Source organism: Tachyglossus aculeatus, chromosome X1 (assembly GCF_015852505.1).
Source record: "Tachyglossus aculeatus isolate mTacAcu1 chromosome X1, mTacAcu1.pri, whole genome shotgun sequence".
Classification (NCBI taxonomy): domain Eukaryota; kingdom Metazoa; phylum Chordata; class Mammalia; order Monotremata; family Tachyglossidae; genus Tachyglossus; species Tachyglossus aculeatus.
This window is the reverse complement of record NC_052101.1, coordinates 97,121,617-97,141,036: the sequence shown is the minus strand read 5'-3', so window position 1 is coordinate 97,141,036 and position 19,420 is coordinate 97,121,617. Positions and strand designations below refer to the sequence as shown.

Here is a 19,420-nt window from a genome sequence, read left to right as displayed (position 1 = left end):
CCTCTCATTATCTATATTTGATGTCTCTACCGGGGATATTTTGGAAATGAGGCTTACCTGTGGTTTGCCACATACCCGCTACTAATTCGGGCAGCCTAAATTTAGGCAGTTGAACTGCATCACTTGAGCGAGCTGCCTGCTGTTTTATGACTAAGGTAGCCAGAAGAGAATGAAAGAAAGCACTGCCACAGGCCAGGAGCAAAGGTATTTCAACCAGTCCCCCTTAACCCAGATCCTGCATTTGCACCTCCATTCCCACAACATGCAGCACTGAGCACCAGAGATGGAGGAGAGTGGCCTTATGAGAAATGGAGACAAGAGTTTAAGACTCTAGACTCTAAGCTCACTGTGGGCAGGAAATGTGTCCACCAACTCTGTATTATTGTTATACTGTACTCTCCCAAGCACTCAGTATATAGTAAGCACCCAATATGACTGTGATTGATTGACAGCAGCAACAGCAGGAGGAGAGTGAGCAAAAACAGGACAGCATTAGAGGCTGGACAGGGCCAGAATCATACTGAGTAGTTATGGGACTGCTGATCAATGGTGGGAGGGGAACCAGCACCATGTGCAATGAATATAGAAATCCAGGGTTGAAACGTCTCCACCACTCCAGGTAGTGGTTATGGCCCCACTCAAGCAAGGCCTTTTCCAATATTTCCATGGCCTGGCTAGTTGAGAGTAGGGGACCCAAAGGGTATCTGGCTCATTGTGCTCATAACCACCAAGACTCAGGGGGAAGGGGATGGCAGAGGGACAGAGCTGGGGAGAAGAAAAAACTGGGTCCCAGAACACAATAGCCCTGACTGGCCACGGACTCACCAGCCAAATATTCAATGGAGAAATTTACCCACTAAGTGGTTTACAAAACTGGTGTTCATCCACAGCCAGTAATTGAAATGGAGTGGAAATAGGAAAAATGCAGTTCTACAACATCCTGGATCCATCTATTGAAAAACTGTTTACTAATGGCCCAGGAAAATTCTCCAGAGGAAATCATGTCCATTTCTACCCCTAGACATTGGCCTCAACATGTAGTGTCTATTTTTTACCCTCAACACAAATGACAGATGCAACAATTAAGCATATGAATATTTTAGATAATCACTAGGTGATACTTTGAGATAGTCAGAAAGAGAGATTGGGTAGCCTAGTCATTCACAGGATGTGACTATCAGCCTGGCCCATCACATACAGCCATGGGTCTCAAGAGTTCTAAACCCACCTCTGCCAGTGACCTGTTGTGTCATCTTGAACAGGTCACTTAATCTCTCCAGGTCTCAGTTTCCTCATATGTAAAATGGGGATAAGATGTTGGCTCTCCATAACCTTCAGGACTTGAGCTCTGTGGTGAACCTGATTATCTCCAAAATATCCTCAAAAATCTCCAGTGGCTACCAGTCAACCTACGCATCAGGCAAAAACTCCTCACCCTCGGCTTCAAGGCTCTCCATCACCTCGCCCCCTCCTACCTCACCTCCCTTCTCTCCTTCTACAGCCCAGCCCACACCCTCCGCCGCTAATCTCACCGTGCCTCATTCTCACCTGTCCCGCCGTCGACCCCTGGCCCATGTCATCCCCCTGGCCTGGAATGCCCTCCCTCCCAACATCCACCAAGCTAGCTCTCTTCCTCCCTTCAAGGCCCTACTGAGAGCTCATCTCCTCCAGGAGGCCTTCCCAGACTGAGCCCCCTCCTTCCTCTCCCCCTCCTCCCCCTCTTCATCCCCCCGTCATACCTCCTTCCCTTCCCCACAGCACCTGTATATATATATATAGGTTTGTACATATTTATTACTCTATTTATTTTACTTGTACATATCTATTCTATTTATTTTATTTTGTTAATATGTTTGGTTTTGTTCTCTATCTCCCCCTTCTAGACTGTGAACCCACTGTTGGGTAGGGACTGTCTCTATATGCTGCCAACTTGTACTTCCCAAGCGCTTAGTACAGTGCTCTGCATACGGTAAGCACTCAAATACGATTGATTGATTGATCTCATACATATTCAAGTGCCTAATGAATACAACAATAATAACAGCATCATAGATAATATAATTAAGGCATTTATCAAGCACTACTCATGTACTAAGTGCAAGGTTAGATACAAGGTTATGAGTTTGGACATAGTTCCCTGTCCCACACGGGGCTCACAGTCTAGCTTATCCTCATTTTACAGATAAGAAAACTGAGGTCCAGAGAGGTTAAATGACTTACCCAAGATCACAAAGTGGGTCAGTGGTGGAGCTGGAACTCAAACCAGGGTCTCCTAACTTCTAGTCCTGTACTCTTTCCACTAGGGTCTCCTGACAGAAAAGTTGCAAGGACTTTCTCAAGGTCAATAAAATGTGCTATCTCAACTACTGTAGTCACCTGTGTTCCATGCTGGAGTTTCAGGGTGAAGCACAAGTAAAAATGTAAGGCCTGCTCCCCTCCCCAAAAATCTCCAGTGGCTGCCTGTCAACCTACAGATCAAACAAAAACTCTTCACTCTTGGCTTTAAGGCTCTCCATCACCTTGCCCCTCCTAGCTCACCTCCCTTCTTTCCTTCTACAGCCCAGCACGCACCCTCCACTCCTCTGCCACTAACCTCCTCACTGTGCCTCATTCTTGCCTGTCCCAACATCGACCCCGGGGCCCACATCCTTCCCCTGGCCTGGAATGCCCTCCCTCCACATATCCGCCAAGCTAGCCCTCTTCAAAGCCCTACTGAGAGCTCACCTCCTCCAGGAGGCCTTCGCAGACTGAACCCCCCTTTCCCTCTCCTCCTCCTCATCCCCCCACCTCCTTCCCCTCCCCACATCACTTGTATATATTTGTACAGATTTATTACTCTATTTTACTTGTACATATTTACCATTCTATTTATTTTGTTAATGATGTGCATATAGCTATAACCCTATTTGTTCTGATGATTTTGATACCTGTCTACATGTTTTGTTTTGTTGTCTGTCTCAGTTGCATTTATTGAGCGCTTACTGTGTGCAGTAAGCTTACTGTCTCTCCCTTCTAGACTGTGAGCCAGTTGTTGGGTAGGGACCATCTCTATATGTTGCCGACTTGTACATCCCAAGCACTTAGTACAGTGTTCTGCACATAGTAAGCATTTAATAAATGATTGAATGCATGAATGAGGTAAGTGCATATATATATATATACACACACACACACACACACACACACATCTGGGTGTCTCATATATATACACAGAGAGAGATAGATGTGTGTGTGTACACACACATACACATTTATTTTTAGTCGAGTGAATTCTTGCAAAACAAGTGCAAAAAAATTCCTCTTTGCAATGACCATCAATTTTTAAACTGGATTTGAGCAGCATGTCAGAGGGTGAGAGGGATAAATTAATCTTTTGATGTGTAAGAATCAGTAGTTAAGGAGTGAATGTGAAGAGTTTTGAATATCAAATTATACTTTTCCACTTAGAGTCTTCTTTGAAAAGATGCTCAAACAGGCTCTAAGAACAATCACGAGGTTCAAAGCCATATTGCAGCAGCTGCTTCTGCTAATCTTTATAACCACAGAGTACAGCTGGAGCTCTCACCATAACAAGTATCACTCCAAACAAACTTCAGAAAGATGAAGTCAAAATCTGTGACTTTCTCATCATTACTGCAAAAACAATAAAATCAGACCACCTGCAAGGCACATTAGGTGGTCTCAGCTGACATGGAGACTTGAACTCCTATGAGTTGCTTTAAACATGAATTGCTTGCTTTCTGCTTCTATTTCCCTTATCCCTAATCTTGAGACTACCCCTAATCTATTTTCATGTCTGTCTCCCCCTGCAGATTGTAAGCTCCTTGTGGGCAGGGATCAATGTCTACCAACTATGTTGTATTGTGTTTTCCCAAGTACTTAGCACTGTGCTCTGCACACAGTACCGATTGTGTCAATCAAAAAAATATATTTTTCACCAAGACCCCCATCACCACATGGGCATAAAAATACTTTGTGCCCAAGCAACCTCCCACTCAACTAGACAATAAGCTCCTTGAGAGACTGTCCAGTCTCTAACAACAGTCTACTAACTCTATTGTACTCTCTAAAGCACTTAGTATAGTGCTCTGCACAGAGTAAGTGCTCAATAAATACTATCTATTGATTGATCTTTTGTACAACATGGCACCCAAGGTTGAATATCACAACACTGAATTTGTTTAAAACTAAGCAGGAATCCTCACGATCTGAAAATATTAGTCTACTCTTCATAGACTTAGAAAAGGCAAATAAGGGCAAGACTTAGCCAAGGGCTGTACAACAAAAGCTCACGTGATCAACTTCCAGGTCCCAACCGAACACGGGGCTTCTCCCCTCTCCGCCTTCATCCCTCCCCAAACCCCACCCCCACATATATCCTAGCCAAGAACTGTTTTAAATCAGACATAACTATGAGATAAACACCTTGGATAGTAATGAGGGCAGCAGAATGATGAAGTGAGTTGGAGAAGCAATTTCTATAGAGAGCTGATAATAAAAACAAGAATTTGGGCTTTCTTGGAAATGTGTGATGTAGCGAATGCAAAAAAAAAGTGTTAATCAAATTCCATCTGTTATTGACTTTTCCCATAGCAACTTTTGCCTGTACAAAAAGCACGTAAGAGAATAATCAGCTATAAATCTTCACCAAGCATCTTACTGAGAATTAAGCTTTTCTAGTTAAAACTGAAATCAAATGTGCCACAGTTCAACCTGAATCCCTAGCTTCCATTTTGGCAGGAACACATTTGTAATCATTCCATTACCAGCCGTTCGACTGCCTTTCAGAGAAACAGTATACTACGTCTAAAGACCTTTTTGCAAACTTGGATTTTATTTTGTTGGAGGCAATTGGTGGGCACGTGCACAAGGAAAAGAAACTCTTGAGCTCTTTGTGGGCAGGGAACTTGTCCACCAACTCTGTTGCACCATACTCTCCAAAGCACAAAGTACAGTGCTCTGTACACAGTAAATGCTGAATACAAATGATTGATTGATTGTTAGCTAGCACCAAGCCAAGTAACCCTTTACAAATTTGCTCCAGCCTTTCACCCTCTATGTGAGCAGGATAGAGCAAGCCAGTGAGCTTGGGCCTTGGACTCAGAAGACCTGGGTTCTAATCCCAGCTCTGCCATTTACCTGCTGTATGACTTTGAGCAAGTCACTTAACTCCTCTGTGCCTCAGTTCCCTCCTCTGTAAAATGGGGATTCAATACCTGTTCCCCCTCCTACTTCGACTGTGAGCCCCGTGTGGGACAAGGACTGTGTCCAGCCTGATTATCTTGTCTCTACCCCAGGTCTTGGTATAGTGCTTGGCATATAGAAATCACCACAGAGATTTCTATGGGAGCAAGAGCCCTGAAAGGAACAATGTCAGAGAGGGGCAGAGGTGGAGGAAGGGATGCCTGGTTGCAGATCATGTATTTCTACTAGTTTATACAAAATGTACAGCTTTTTCGATTATCTGGGAAAGACAAGATGAAAAAGGTACCAAGCCCCAAGGTTCAATACCACTGTACCCTAATGATCATCAAAAGTTTGCTTTGCTTCCAAATGACGCTCTATGGCTTATGACGACATCACTGCTTAAAATAGGCTTTTAATTCCTAAGCTCCTAGAAGCACTACACCTAAAATTTGGTGTATATTCATCAGTATACTAGCCCAACCAACCCATCAAGTGATGAAGGGCAGTGGTGGCAGAGACGGTGAGGGGCAGCTAAAAGAAACCAGTTGAGGAGAGCTTAGAGGAGAAGACACAAAAGGGCTGATAAGAGACCCAACCGTGAGGGTCTTGCACTCCTTCAATGCCCTCTCTGGCTCCCCATGTCCAAGTCTCCCTAGCTCTTTTGGACTGGGTTCCCCCCTCCCCCACCATCTCTTTCTCCATTCCCACTCCCCACCAGCCCTTCTATTGCTCCTCAAGGAAAATAGCAGGGCTGACACTGCTTGGTCAAATTCCTGGCACATGTGCAGGAGGAGTTTCTGATGGCCAACCAACATCCTTGGAGTATCAACAGCAAAGAACGTTAAATTACCTGCATATACAGGAAAACCTTAGCCATTCAAACCTACATCAGTCTTCTAAAAAGATCAGTTCCCAAGTACAGAATCAGATAATTTTCTTAATTGCTGGCAAGCAAATATTCTATAAGGTTACTTCTTAAACCAACACTTGGCCAATGACCCTGAAGATTACCTAAGAATGACCAATCTCACCTTCTCAGTCTCCTATTAACAGTGAATCACTTCTCAGCAAACAAATTCCTTGGATTTCCTGCCTCAAGGGCCCTAATATTTCCTGGGAAATTCAAATAATGTATATTGGGAATTATCCATTAGTGGAGAGGGGATATGACTTAGAGAAGCAGTGTGGCTCAGTGGGAAGAGCCCAGGCTTTGGAGTCAGAAGTCATGGGTTCGAATCCCAGCTCTGCCAATTGTCAGCTGGGTGACTTTGGGCAAGTCACTTCACTTCTCTGGGCCTCAGTTCCCTCATCTGTAAAATGGGGATGAAGACTGTGAGCCCCACGTGGGACAACCTGATCACCTTGTAACCTCCCCAGCGCTTAGAACAGTGCTTTGCACATAGTAAGTGCTTAATAAATGCCATTATTATTATTATTACTTATTTTGAACTAAGACGCTTTTGAAGGCACTGACTGCAAATTAACAAGATTTAAGTTCATCTGAATTCATGGCTAGGTATGTATGTGAAACACTTAGCCATCCATGAACTCTAATACTGATAAATGTGGTATTTAAGTGCTTACTGTCTGCCAAACACTCTACTATGTGCTGGGGTATATACAAGATAATCAGATGGTACATGGTCCCTGTCCCTCATGGGGATCACAGTTTAAGTGGAAGGGAGAACAGATATTGAGTCCTCATTTTACAGGGTTTTTTTTGTTTTTATGATATTTATTAAGTGCATACTATGTGCCAGGCATTGTACTAAACGCTGGGGTAGATACAAGACAGGTTGGACACAGTTCATGTCCCACATGGGGCTCATAATCAATCCCCATTTGACAGGTCAGGTAACTGAGGCACAGAAGTTGTGACTGGCCCAAGGTCACATGGCAGACAAGTGGCAGAGCCAGCATTAGAACCCACGTCCTCCAATCCCCAAGCCCAGCTCTTTCCACTAGGCCACGACGCTGGGATAAATCAGTGTGGGTCAGTGGAAAGAGCACGGGCTTTGGAGTCAGAGGTCATGGGTTCAAATCCCGGCTCTGCCAGTTGTCAGCTGTGTGACTTTGGGCAAGTCACTTAACTTCTCTGAGCCTCAGTTCCCTCATCTGTAAAATAGGGATTAAGACTGTGAGCCCCACGTGGGACAACCTGATCACCTTGTAACCTCCCCAACACTTAGAACAGTGCTTTGCACATAGTAAGCACTTAATAAATGCCATCATTATTATTATTATTATCACAGACGCTGTTTAACAGCTCAGAGACCTATCGCTTCATTTTAGGACAATAGGTGAAAACCACACGCAACAATTGCTTTGGATTTTACCAAGTACACGGAAAAGGAAAAGGAAGCATTCCTCTGTGAAACAGTACAGAGCCCAGTTCAATAATATTATCTGTTATGCTTGGATTGGGTTTCAAATGTTTTATACAGAAACACTCACACATGACGTGATTCCAATGAGGTGTAGGGGGGAAGGGTACTCTCTGGGGATCATGTCCAGAAAAGACTGTTTGCTTCTGAGTTTTAAAACTGTGGAAGAAATATAAGCAGCCCCCAAGACCCACCAGGGAGCAGCAAGTCAACGGCTGTGAAAACGAACGAATTCTTTAAGAATATTTTACACTCTAGAACCCTATTTGTGGAAAGATTTTTCAGTCTTTGTAACCCAACAGATGGGACCTTTGAATGATAAACTGACCTTTCACACATCCTAAGTATGACAAATCCAAGAATCTAGGGCTTGAACTGAGTACTGTTTGCCTACTTGAATTTGCAATTGTGTCTAGTCCTACTCCTTTCCTCACTCTTTCTTAACTCCCCCTTTACTATTTTGGCATGATGTGTGTTTAAAGTTTTGCACACGGTCCCTGCAGCTCATGGGAGACAAGTTTCAATAAATCATCATCCACAACACCTATCTGAGCACCCACTTAGGCTGATACAATGGGTCTTTTACAATACAGGATACATTTTTTTAAAAATGAAAAGTGAGCTCATTTCTGGATTTACATCCAGTGGCACTGTACTAAGTGTTTGAGGGAATCCCATACTGTAAAGGAATGTACGATCCTGCCCTCAAGGAGTTTACAGCCTAATAAATGTCTGAAGCAGGAAGCCTTTCTCTTTGCTGCTTAAACTAAAATGCTTCCAACAGGGAAATGTTACACTCCTTTTAAGAGTGAGGAAAAACACTACAGCAGCTAATGTGGTTGATCCAGGAACCCAAACAAGTCAGCAACAGGGATGGTAAGAGGTCATTAAGGCATGCACTCTGTTTTGGAAGCAAATCTGGCTTTAAAAGAGGCTGTTCAACTTGGCATTTGTGCTATGTGACCAAATGATCAAGTTCCCACCCTCACCTGTGCACCTTGGACAGTCATGAATTCGTGTCTTTACATTTTTCCAAAAGCAGCTTGCAGTGACACGGTACAGCCCACAGACACTTTTTTTATGGTATTTGTTAAGCACTTACTATGTGCTGGGCACTGTACTAAGCCCTGGGGTAGATACAAGCTAATCAGGTAGGACACAGTCCATGTCCCACCTGGGGTTCACAGTCTTAGTTCCCATTTTACAGATGAGCTAAATGGGACAGAAAAAGTTAAGTGACCAGCCAAGGTCACACAGCAGATGAGTGGAAGAGCTGGGATTAGAACCCAGGTCCTTCTGACTCCCAGGCCTGTACTCTATCCACTAGGCCTCACTGCTTCTAATTGCTACTTCTTATAATTTCTAAAATTATTATAATAACATGGCTTCAAATGCTTCCATAGGAGAAAAATGCTTTACAAGTATTGTAAGTTACCAGTTGAAAAGGGGAATGTCGTGGGAGTATTCATAAAGACAACTTCAATGCATTGCTTATTGCAATCTATGATTGGTAACTTTTACTATGGGGCCTGCCAACCAGTGTTCCTTGATCACCTAATCAGTTATAGTATTTATCAAGTACTTCTTCCGTGCTAAGCACTGAGGTAAACACAAGAGAATCAGAGAATCCAAATGGACAAGTCCCCACTGGTCTAAAGAAATTTGAGTTCTGGACCCAGAAAAAGGAGGAACTGTGTAGGCTAGTGGAAAGAGCACAGACCTGGGAATCAGAGGACCTGGTTCTAATCCTGACTCTAACACTTATCTGCTGTGTGACCCTGGGCAAGTCACTTCACTTATCTGGGCCTCAGTTTCCTCATCTGTAAAATGGGGATTCAATACCTGGTCTCCTTCCTGCTTAGATTGGAAGCCCCTTGTGGGACAAGGACTGTGTCCAATGTGATTTTCTTGTATCTACCCCAGTGCTGAGTACAATGTTCAGCACATAGTAAGCACTTAAATACCACAATTATTATTATTAAGAAAAAGAATCAATAATTCACTTTATGGCAGGGAGGAGGGGGAAAGAGGAGGAAGCAGGCCAAAGGATACTAATCTTTAAAATCCAAATACTGAAATAAATACTATTAGAGGGAGGATATAAAGGGATAAAGAGCAGAGAAGGCAACACAAGAGACTGAAGAGAGAGGGAAGGAGAGACAAAGAACTAACAATGTCTGGTTTCAGGAGCCAGCAACCCACACTACAGTGCCATAAATCGCAGTGTACTTCATTTGAACTTTCATCTGTCAGAAGCAGTCACTGGACGTGGCCTGTCATCTGGACTCAGAAGAATGGAATTCTACTTTCAGGTCTTAGACAAATCTTGAGTAAGTCATTTCATTTCTATGGGCTTCAAGCTCCCTCACCTGCAAAATAAGGATAATACTTTCAGCCAACTCCAGGATACAGAGGGTGGATAAACATGTTCTTAGAGAAAGATGCTATGTGATAAGATGATTGGTTTTGCATTTATATAGCACTTGGAGTTTTCCGAAGATTGGAGGAGATGCCTGATAACTGGTTTGCCAGGGTGGGGGAGGGGCTTTCAGGTATCATTACTTGTCACAGCTACAAACCTACTCAATCAATCGTATTTATTGAATGCTTACTATGTACAGAGCACTGTACTAAGCACTTGGGAGAGTACAATACAAAAGAATTAGTAGACACGGTCAAGATCATACCTTCCTAAGAGTTCATGTTGCTTGAATTCAGAAGAAAACAAAATAAATAGAAGTATAATCCATCAAAATTCCAAATCAGCCACCTCGATGTCTTATGCCTCCCCTGTTTGCAGTATACTAGCTATACTGCTAGAATTTAGGGAAGCATCATGGCCTAGAGGAAAGAGCATAAACCTGAAAGTCAGAGGACCTGGGTTCTAATCCTGGCTTCACCACTTCTCTGCTGTGTGACCTTGGGCAAATCACAACTTCTCTGGGCCTCAGTTCCCTCATCTGCAAAATCGGGATTCAATACCTGTGCTCCCTCCTATTTAGAATGTGAGCCCTGAGTGGGACCTTGTATCTACCCCACCACTTACTACAGTGCTTGACACACAGTAAGCATTTAAACACCACAATTATTATTAATAATAATAATAATAATGGCATTTGTTAAAATGCTTACTATGTACAAAGCACTGTTCTAAGCACTGGGGAGGATACAAGGCGATCAGGTTGTCCCACGTGGGGCTCACAGTCTTAATCCCCATTTTACAGATGAGGTAACTGAGGCGCAGAGAAGTTAAGTGACTTGCCCAAAGTCACACAGCTGACAATTGGTGGAGCCGGGTTTTGAACCCATGACCTCTGACTCCCAAGCCCGTGCTCTTTCCATGGAGCCACGTTATTATTACCGCTAGTACGGTATTACACGCTTTACTCCCCACTGAAACAATGCTGAACCTGGCAGCCTTCTTTCTGAATCTAAGGCGCTTTCTGGGAGTTGCCCAAAGAAAATCCCTGTGTCGTCATTTCTTTCAGGATCTGATAACACCTGGGCATGTCATCCACATATAACAATTCTTGAATGTTTTTCCATGATGCTCACGGTCCGTAGAGTTGAAATGTTTTCCCAGAAGATCGGAAGCATACTCTAGCACAGTCTAACAGCAGTCAAATCCCTTGTTCCCTTCAGTTTCATGGGTAACATGGAGGAAAAGTGTGGCATTGTGCATTAACCAGATCCCAGGGTTTTAATCTCCTCTCCCATTCTTTCATTAAACAAATTTGTTGCTTCCCCATTATACAACTTTGGATGGCCAATCATCAACCATTGGGCAGTCAGTGAAGATCCCAACAATTTACAGTTGTTGGAATATCACTACTGCCTCTCTAGGGAATCTGGGTAGTCACTCAAGTACAACAGTTTTGACTGCATCAGGCCAAGGGCCTCCTGGATGTGCCACAGCATCTCCCAGCTCCACTCTCCCTCTACACCGAAACACAGTCAAAAGAAATCAACTTATTCCTGAGCTGTGACATAGATCAGGGACCAGCATCAGCTAGTCAGAATTTGGATTATTTTGTCCCTAGGAGAATTTCCTTCGATTTATTTATACAGATGTTAAACCAGTCCTAGCAATGATCCCTAGGGTATCCCAATATTTACACTTCCAACCATCCTAAAAAAACAGCTATCTTTTGGTTTATACCTTTCTGCCTGTTTTCTATCTTTCAATCCATCAATCAGTGGTATTAATTGAGGGACTACTGTGTGTAAAAACTGTTTTTGTTGTTCTATGACAACAGCTTACTTGGGCATCTAAGGTGGTGCTTTCTAACAGACCCAAGGTGTCTTGTAAGTTACTTTAAAAAAAAATGTCCTCTATGGTCTGCTTTCTTTCACAGAATCCTTTTCTAACATTAAATATTTTTCATGTGGCTGGCAGGTGGAAAAGCGGGGTGGCAAGAGTGGGGGTGCTCTCTCCCTTCCCCCAGTAAAAAATAATATATTTTATTGAGCTGTGGCCACTTATACAAAACATATCCCAACTACAAATCTACTAAGAGATGCACTATCCAAAAGGGCCTTGACCTCTTGAATCCTGGATGGGATTTAGGACAAAATAATGAAAAAAAAAATCCAGCCTGTTTCTCCCCTAGTACTTGGAAGGCAGTGTAGCCTATCTAATAACCAAATCAGTAGTATTTATTGAGCACTAGCCAACACAACAAAGAAGGAGCATGGCCTAGTGGGAAAACACAGGTCAGGAAAGTCAGAGGATGTGGGTTCTAATCCTAACTCTACCACTTAACTGCCTTGCATCCATGGACAAGTTGCTCATCTCCTCTGTGCCTCAATTTCCTCATCTGAATAATGAGGATTAAATACCTGTTCTCCCCCATCTTAGACTAGAATTCCCCTGGGGCTACATCTGCAGATGAGGGTCAGTGTCTGCTCTGATTCTCTTGTACCTGCTCCAAAACTTAGCCCAGTGCTTGGACATACTAAGCACTTAATGAATATCCACTATTGTGGTGTTAGAATGTGTCAGTATTCCAGGACCGTGGCTAGTGTCATCAACTCTTACTGATTGCCCAATGAAGCATCGCTAGACTGACAGGCTGGCTTATTGTGCTTAGTACAGTGCTCTGCACGCAGTAAGTGCTCAATAAATACCACTGGTGGATTGACTACTGCCTAGTAGCTTTCATTTATTTATCGGCTTTAAGTCACTCAATCAGCTCTCTCCATCCTTCTTTACCTCGCTGATCTCCTACTACAACCCACCCGCACACTCCACTCTAACACCAACCTACTCATTATGCCTCAATCTTGTCTCTGCCACCGCCAATCCCTTGCCTATGTCTTCCGTTGGGCCTGGAACTCCCTCCCCCTTCAAATCCAACAGTCCACTTCTCACTCCACATTCAAAACCATCCTAAATATCTCATCTTCTCCAAAAGCCCTTCCCTTACTAAGCCCTTTATTTCCCCTATTGGCCCTTGCCTTTGCACTAGGCTGGGCATACCTTGAGCCCTTTGATATTCACCCCAGCCCCACAGCACTTATATATTTTTACAGTCCACTATCTCGCCCGTCCATAACCTATTTCAATGTCTGTCTCCTCCTGTACAGTATAAGCTCCTTGGTGGGCAGGGATCATGTCTACCAACTCTCATGTACTGTACTCTCCCAAGAGCTTAGTACAGTGCTCTGCAAACAGTAAGTCCTCAAAAAATACCAATGATCAATCAACTGATCTGCTGCACTACTCAGTGCAGAGAAGTAGGAGTGTAAACCATTCCTCACCATCCCCCCCTCCCCCCCTCCCCCATTAGGTTATAAAAGTTTAAGCTCCTTAAGGGCTGGGATGGAAACTTTTCTGTCTTTGGCAGGTTCCCCAAGCGCCTAGAAAGCATTCTGTTCAATCAGGACCATTGATGCTGGTCCTGGGTGGTGATTCTCCAACAGAAGCAGACATAAACCTACTTCTATCAGACAACCAGGGTAGGGATGAAAAGAGGTGGCTCTCTCAGGGCGGCTCCTAGGAGTCTGTTACCACATCCCAGGGGGGCAAGGGCCAGAGAGTCAGGCTCCTTATTTTTTATCAGATCTGGATCATAAGCCAGAGTATGGCCTAGAGAATAGAGCACAGGCCTGGGAGTCAGAAGGTCCTGGGTTCTAATCCTGGCTCTGCCACTTGTCTGCTGTGTGACCTGGGGCAAGTCACTTCACTTCTCTGTGCCTCAGTTCCCTCATCTATTAAATGGGGATTAAGCCTGTGAGCCCTATGTGGGAGAGGGACTGTGTCCAGCCTGATTTTCTTATATCTACCCCAATGCTTAGAACAGTTTCTGACACATAATAAGTGCTTAACAAATACCACAATTATTATTATTATTAAAACAGCAGTCCAAAGGTAACCAAACAGAACCTCTCCCCTCGGACCCTTCCTCCCTTTAACAAAGAAGTTTAGCATGTAAATGTTGCTCTCTAACCCTTGGAGGAAAAATCTCTCCATGTCAATAAGCAAACAGAGGACCACCCTCTGGTTCTCAGAACACCACGTGAAGACTGGCTCGCTGTGTGTCAGCCCCTCTTGGTATGTTTTCAGTTAGGAGAGAGGGTTGGGTGATGGAATGTATGCAGAGCCCGAACACGCCACATGACTTAAGAGGCCAAAGCCATTTCTGCACCATCTGGGTTGATGTTTTCCCCACCCCACCACCCCCACCCTCCCATTAGGCAGGGGAGGAGCAAACTCAGATAACAATATATTTGGTTTAAAGAACAACAATCGCTAACACTTATTTCAGAGTGGGTACGAAAATGAGAAGGAGAGGTGGGGAGGAAAGTAGTAATGCCGAGACAGTAAAAACGCTCTAGAATAATCGCCCTGTGTTGATAGGAAGATTCAAGTGCAGATGCTTTGCCAACTGCAATGGATTACACATGAGGGGAGAGAAGAAAGGGGAAAGTAAACACTGCAGCCATATGTGAGGAAAAGTTTCAGCTACTGCCTAACATAAGAAAGGTCACCTGGATCAGCTTTAGGATTCCAGCATGTCCAATTAACCCTGTAAATCCGGACATTCCTGCTAAACCAACTGCTTAAATAGTCACAGGGGAATTCCAACTGGGGCAAAATGTTTTCAGAGTTATGCTGCATCTGGCTATAGTGTAAATCCTTCCGAAAATCCCTTAGGCATAATGCATCACACATTTCACATTTTCTGGTCCCTTTGGATATGCTCTAATGTGACCGCAGGCTAAGATGGACAACGGTGCACATCCATTTTCCACCAAGCTGAACTCTTAGCTGTTTGACTTAACTAATTAGTACAAAATAAAGTAATTGGAGTTGGGGAAAAACCCTGTCCTAACATATAAAGATCCAACTGCTCATCTACTGTAAGCAAGGGTGGAAGGAGGAGTTGTTTTTGAATGCTGAATGTTCAAAATGGGCTAGGGGTTGCATGGTTGGAGTGACCATGTATCCCAATTTAGTCAAGACAGTGTTGGATTTCTGAAGGCTCTCTGGGACAACTGAGGAAACTATGATAATTAGTTTCAAATGCTCCAAATTTGAAAATCCTCAAAAATCTCCAGTGGCTACCAATCAACCTACGCATCAGGCAGAAACTCCTCACCCTCGCCTTCAAGGCTCTCCATCACCTCGCCCCCTCCTACCTCACCTCCCTTCTCTCCTTCTACAGCTGAGCCCGCACCCACCGCTCCTCTGCCGCTAATCTCCTCACCGTGCCTCATTCTCGCCTGTCCCGCCGTCGACCCCCGGCCCACGTCATCCCCCTGGCCTGGAATGCCCTCCCTCCCCAAATCCGCCAAGCTAGCTCTCTTCCTCCCTTCAAGGCCCTACTGAGAGCTCACCTCCTCCAGGAGGCCTTCCCAGACTGAGCCCCCTCCTTTCTCTCCCCCTCCTCCCCCTCTCCATCCCCGCCGCCCTACCTCCTTCCCTTCCCCACAGCACCTGTATATATGCATATATGTTTGTACGTATTTATTACTCTATTTATTTTCCTTGTATATATCTATTCTATTTATTTTGTTAATATGTTTTGTTTTGTTCTCTGTCTCCCCCTTCTAGACTATGAGCCCACTGTTGGGTAGGGACCGTCTCTATATGTTGCCAACTTGTACTTCCCAAGCGCTTAGTACAGTGCTCTGCACACAGTAAGCGCTCAATAAATACAATTGATTGATTATTAGAAAAATTCACCTGGGTCCAAGCATCGGCCTGTCTCTGCTAAATTGGTCTGCCTATCTTGCCTGTCCTGGAACGACATGTACTGAACAGTAAGTACATGGTCAGTTTAGGCCCCACAGCATTCTGAAACTTTTAGAACAGACATCCCAGAATATTAGGGAACTTTAATTCCACACTTCCTGACTCCCCACACCCTGCCATTCTTTTCGTCATCATGAAGGTAGAAGAAGATACAGAGACACTTGGGGTCTTGATTTTTCAACAATGCTTAACCTATGGTCAACGTATGGTCAACCTTGCCTTCTAAGAGTTGAAATTCTCAAGTGGCTTGACACCTTTACATCATACCTACAACTACTATCAATCACTCGATGGGACTGAGAGATTCCTTTCTGCAGAGCACTGTAGTGCTTGGGAGAGTGTGATGCAATTGGCAAACATGATCCCTGCCATTAAGGAGCTTAAAGTCCAAGAGGGTAGACAGACATTAAAATAAATTACAGGCGAAGGAAGCAACCAAGAATATGGCTATGTATAAAGTGCTGCAGGGGTGGGGTGAGTACTGGAGGCAGAGAGGGTGGGGAAGTTCTAAGAGATGTTTCTTTCTGAGACTCAAATACATTACAGTGAGTCTCCCTAAAGCCAATTTCCTGCTTTGATAAATCGGTGAATCCCACTTGGTGTTTCAATGAATCCTACTTCACTATTTTGAGTGAAAAAACAATTTAGTGAAATTCCAAATGAAATGTACTGATTTGTACAACAGCAGTCCTACCCCACCCTCCATTTCTTCACCCTTGGATTCTGCTGCACAGTCTCCTTCCCTCTTTCCCTCCCTCCTTCTTCCCCCTAGCAGATGGAATAGTCTCAATCAGTCTGGTTCTGTAATCCTCCTTCAGGCAAAACTCCCACTGATTTCATCAAAACTAAGTCCTATGCGTTGATCTTCCATTCTCCTCCCAATTTATTTAGTCAGAGTTAAATCATGTTTGTGAAAATGGCACTTTCTACCTCCTGTTGTTTTGACCTTAGGAACATTACACTCCTGAAACACATCTTTGAATCTCAGATATACTCTACATACTCTGTTGATATTGTTGCTATCACTTTACTTCTTGATGGGGAAAGGGGACTGGTATGTCCCATTTCACACCCACTCTTCCCCCCACCAAACACACACACACACACACACACCCCTCCCACCCCAAACCCTGCATCCCTTAATAGCCATTCTCAACCCCTGCCTTGGGGAGAACACAGTCATGATACAGCTGAGCTGTGGTGGTTTCCAGGGGACCAGTTGAGAATCCCTGGCTTGGAAGGTCAAGGTTAAGGATGAAAAATCCAACCTTCCCCCCTCCTCAGTGTTTCTAGGAAATGTCCCACAGGTGCCACCCAGAACTTTGCCTCTAATCCTAAAGATTTTCCAGGGGCACCAGCAGGAACCAGCCACTCACCTACTCCTACCCTTCTTTTCAAACTCTGAAAGAAATAGGCCTGAGACAGCTCCCATCTCTCCTTTCCTTCTTAACTTCAAGGTACCAGCAAAAAACACAAAGCACTCAACTTCTGTTCAACCACAGGAATGAACCATACATGATATATAAACAAAACAGATATGTATACCTAGCCTAATTACCTGTGGCAGTGTTATATGCAGCTGGGCATATTCACAGACTGACATATGTCTACTTGTTTTGTTTTGTTGTCTGTCTCCCCCTTCTAGACTGTGAGCCCGTTGTTGGGTATGGATTGTCTCTGTTGCCAAACTGTACTTTCCAAGCGCTTAGTACAGTGCTCTGCACACAGTAAGTACTCAGTAAATATGATTGAATGGATGAACAAACATCTGCTGAATTCAAAAGCGAGCAGGAGGGTGGGAGATGTTGCATCCTGTTCTTTTCAAAGCTCTGACAGCCTCTGTTTGGGAAGGCAGAATGAAAAGTCACTTCAAGGAATAAAAGCGTAACTCGGTGGAGGAACAGCCAGCATTAGGAATGCAATATGCTGTTATCTATAATAAAGACACAATATTGAAGGGGACCTTCCCAGAAGAGTAGTGCTTCAGTCAGACAGCAGCCCTAAGGCTGTGCTCTATTCCCCTCCCACAGAATGACAAAGATCATTCATAAGAGCTACAATAGGGTTAGCCCAAAAAAGCCACAGGAAACTAGGCTGGGTAGGAAGCAATTATTCCATGCCTGAGTTTTTTTTTTTTCCTTTCTTATTCCTTCCATTTGGGCCCATCCCCCACCCACCTCTGTAGTTGCCATACCATCACCAGCCAACACTTACCGAACAGCCACGAAATGTAGGGCACTTGATTAAGGGTAAGGAGGCATGACAGCTATCCGACTGCCACACTCATCGTGTTCCTAGGGTCCCTGCCCCTACAGGAATGTACAGTCAGGGTTGACATTTCAGAGGTCCAGACCTGGCTCACTTTCAGTGGAGGGTAAGATGTACACTGATGACACCCAAATCTACATCTCTGCCCCTGCTCTCTTTCCCTCCCTCCACGCTCATGTCTCCTGCTGCCTTCATGACATCTCCATCTGGATGTCTGCCCACCATCTAAAACTCAGTATGTCCAAGACTCAACTCCTTATCCTCCCAAACCCTGCCCTCTCCCTGACTTTTCCATCACTGTAGATGGCACTACCATCCTTCCCATCTCACAAGCCCACAACCTTGGAGTCATCCTCAACTCCACTCTCTCATTCACCCGACGCATCCAATCTGTCACCAAAGTCTGCCGGTCTCACCTCCACAACATCGCCAAGATCCGCCCTTTCTCTCCAAACTGCTACCTTGCTGGTTCAATCTCTCATCCTATCTCGACTGGATTACTGCATCAGCTTCCTCTCTGATCTCCCAACCTCCTGTCTTTCCCCTCTTCAGTCTATACTTCACTCTGCTGCCCAGATCATCTTTGTGCAGAAATGTTCTGGGCATGCTACTCCCCTCCTCAAAAGTCTCCAGTGGCTGCCTGTCAACCTACGAATCAAGCAAAAACTCCTCACTCTCGGCTTCAAGGCTCTCCATCACCTCGCCCCCTCCTACCTCACCTCCCTTCTCTCCTTCTACAGCCCAGTCCACACCCTCTGCTCCTCTGCCCCTAACCTCCTCACTGTACCTCGTTCTCACCTGTCCTGCCGTCGACCCCCGGCCCACGTCCTCCCCCTGGCCTGGAATGCCCTCCCTCCACACATCCGCCAAGCTAGCTCTCTTCCTCCCTTCAAAGCCCTACTGAGAGCTCACCTCCTCCAGGAGGCCTTCCCAGACTGAGCCCCCTTTTTCCTCTCCTCCTCCCCGTCCCCCCACCCTACCTCCTTCCCCTTGTATATATATTTGTACAGATTTATTACTCTATTTTACTCGTACATATTTACTATTCTATTTATTTTGTTAATGATGTGCATATAGCTTTAATTCTATTTGTTCTGACAATTTTGACACCTGTCTACATGTTTTGTTTTGTTGTCTGTCTCCCCCTTCTAGACTGTGAGCTCGTTGTTGGGTAGGGACCATCTCTATATGTTGCCAACTTGTACTTCCCAAATGCTTAGTACAGTGCTCTGCACACAGTAAGCACTCAATAAATACGATTGAATGAATGAATGTATTGTTTTCTAAAAGATGCCCAAAAAGCAACATATAGCAGATTGGACAT

At 44.5% G+C, this 19,420-nt stretch overlaps 1 protein-coding gene across 6 annotated transcripts in view; it reads right to left on the bottom strand.

The window, feature by feature from the left end:
• Positions 1 to 19,420, bottom strand: part of SRGAP3 (SLIT-ROBO Rho GTPase activating protein 3) — a 319,900-nt gene that overhangs the window by 213,309 nt on the left and 87,171 nt on the right. The window lies entirely within an intron of this gene.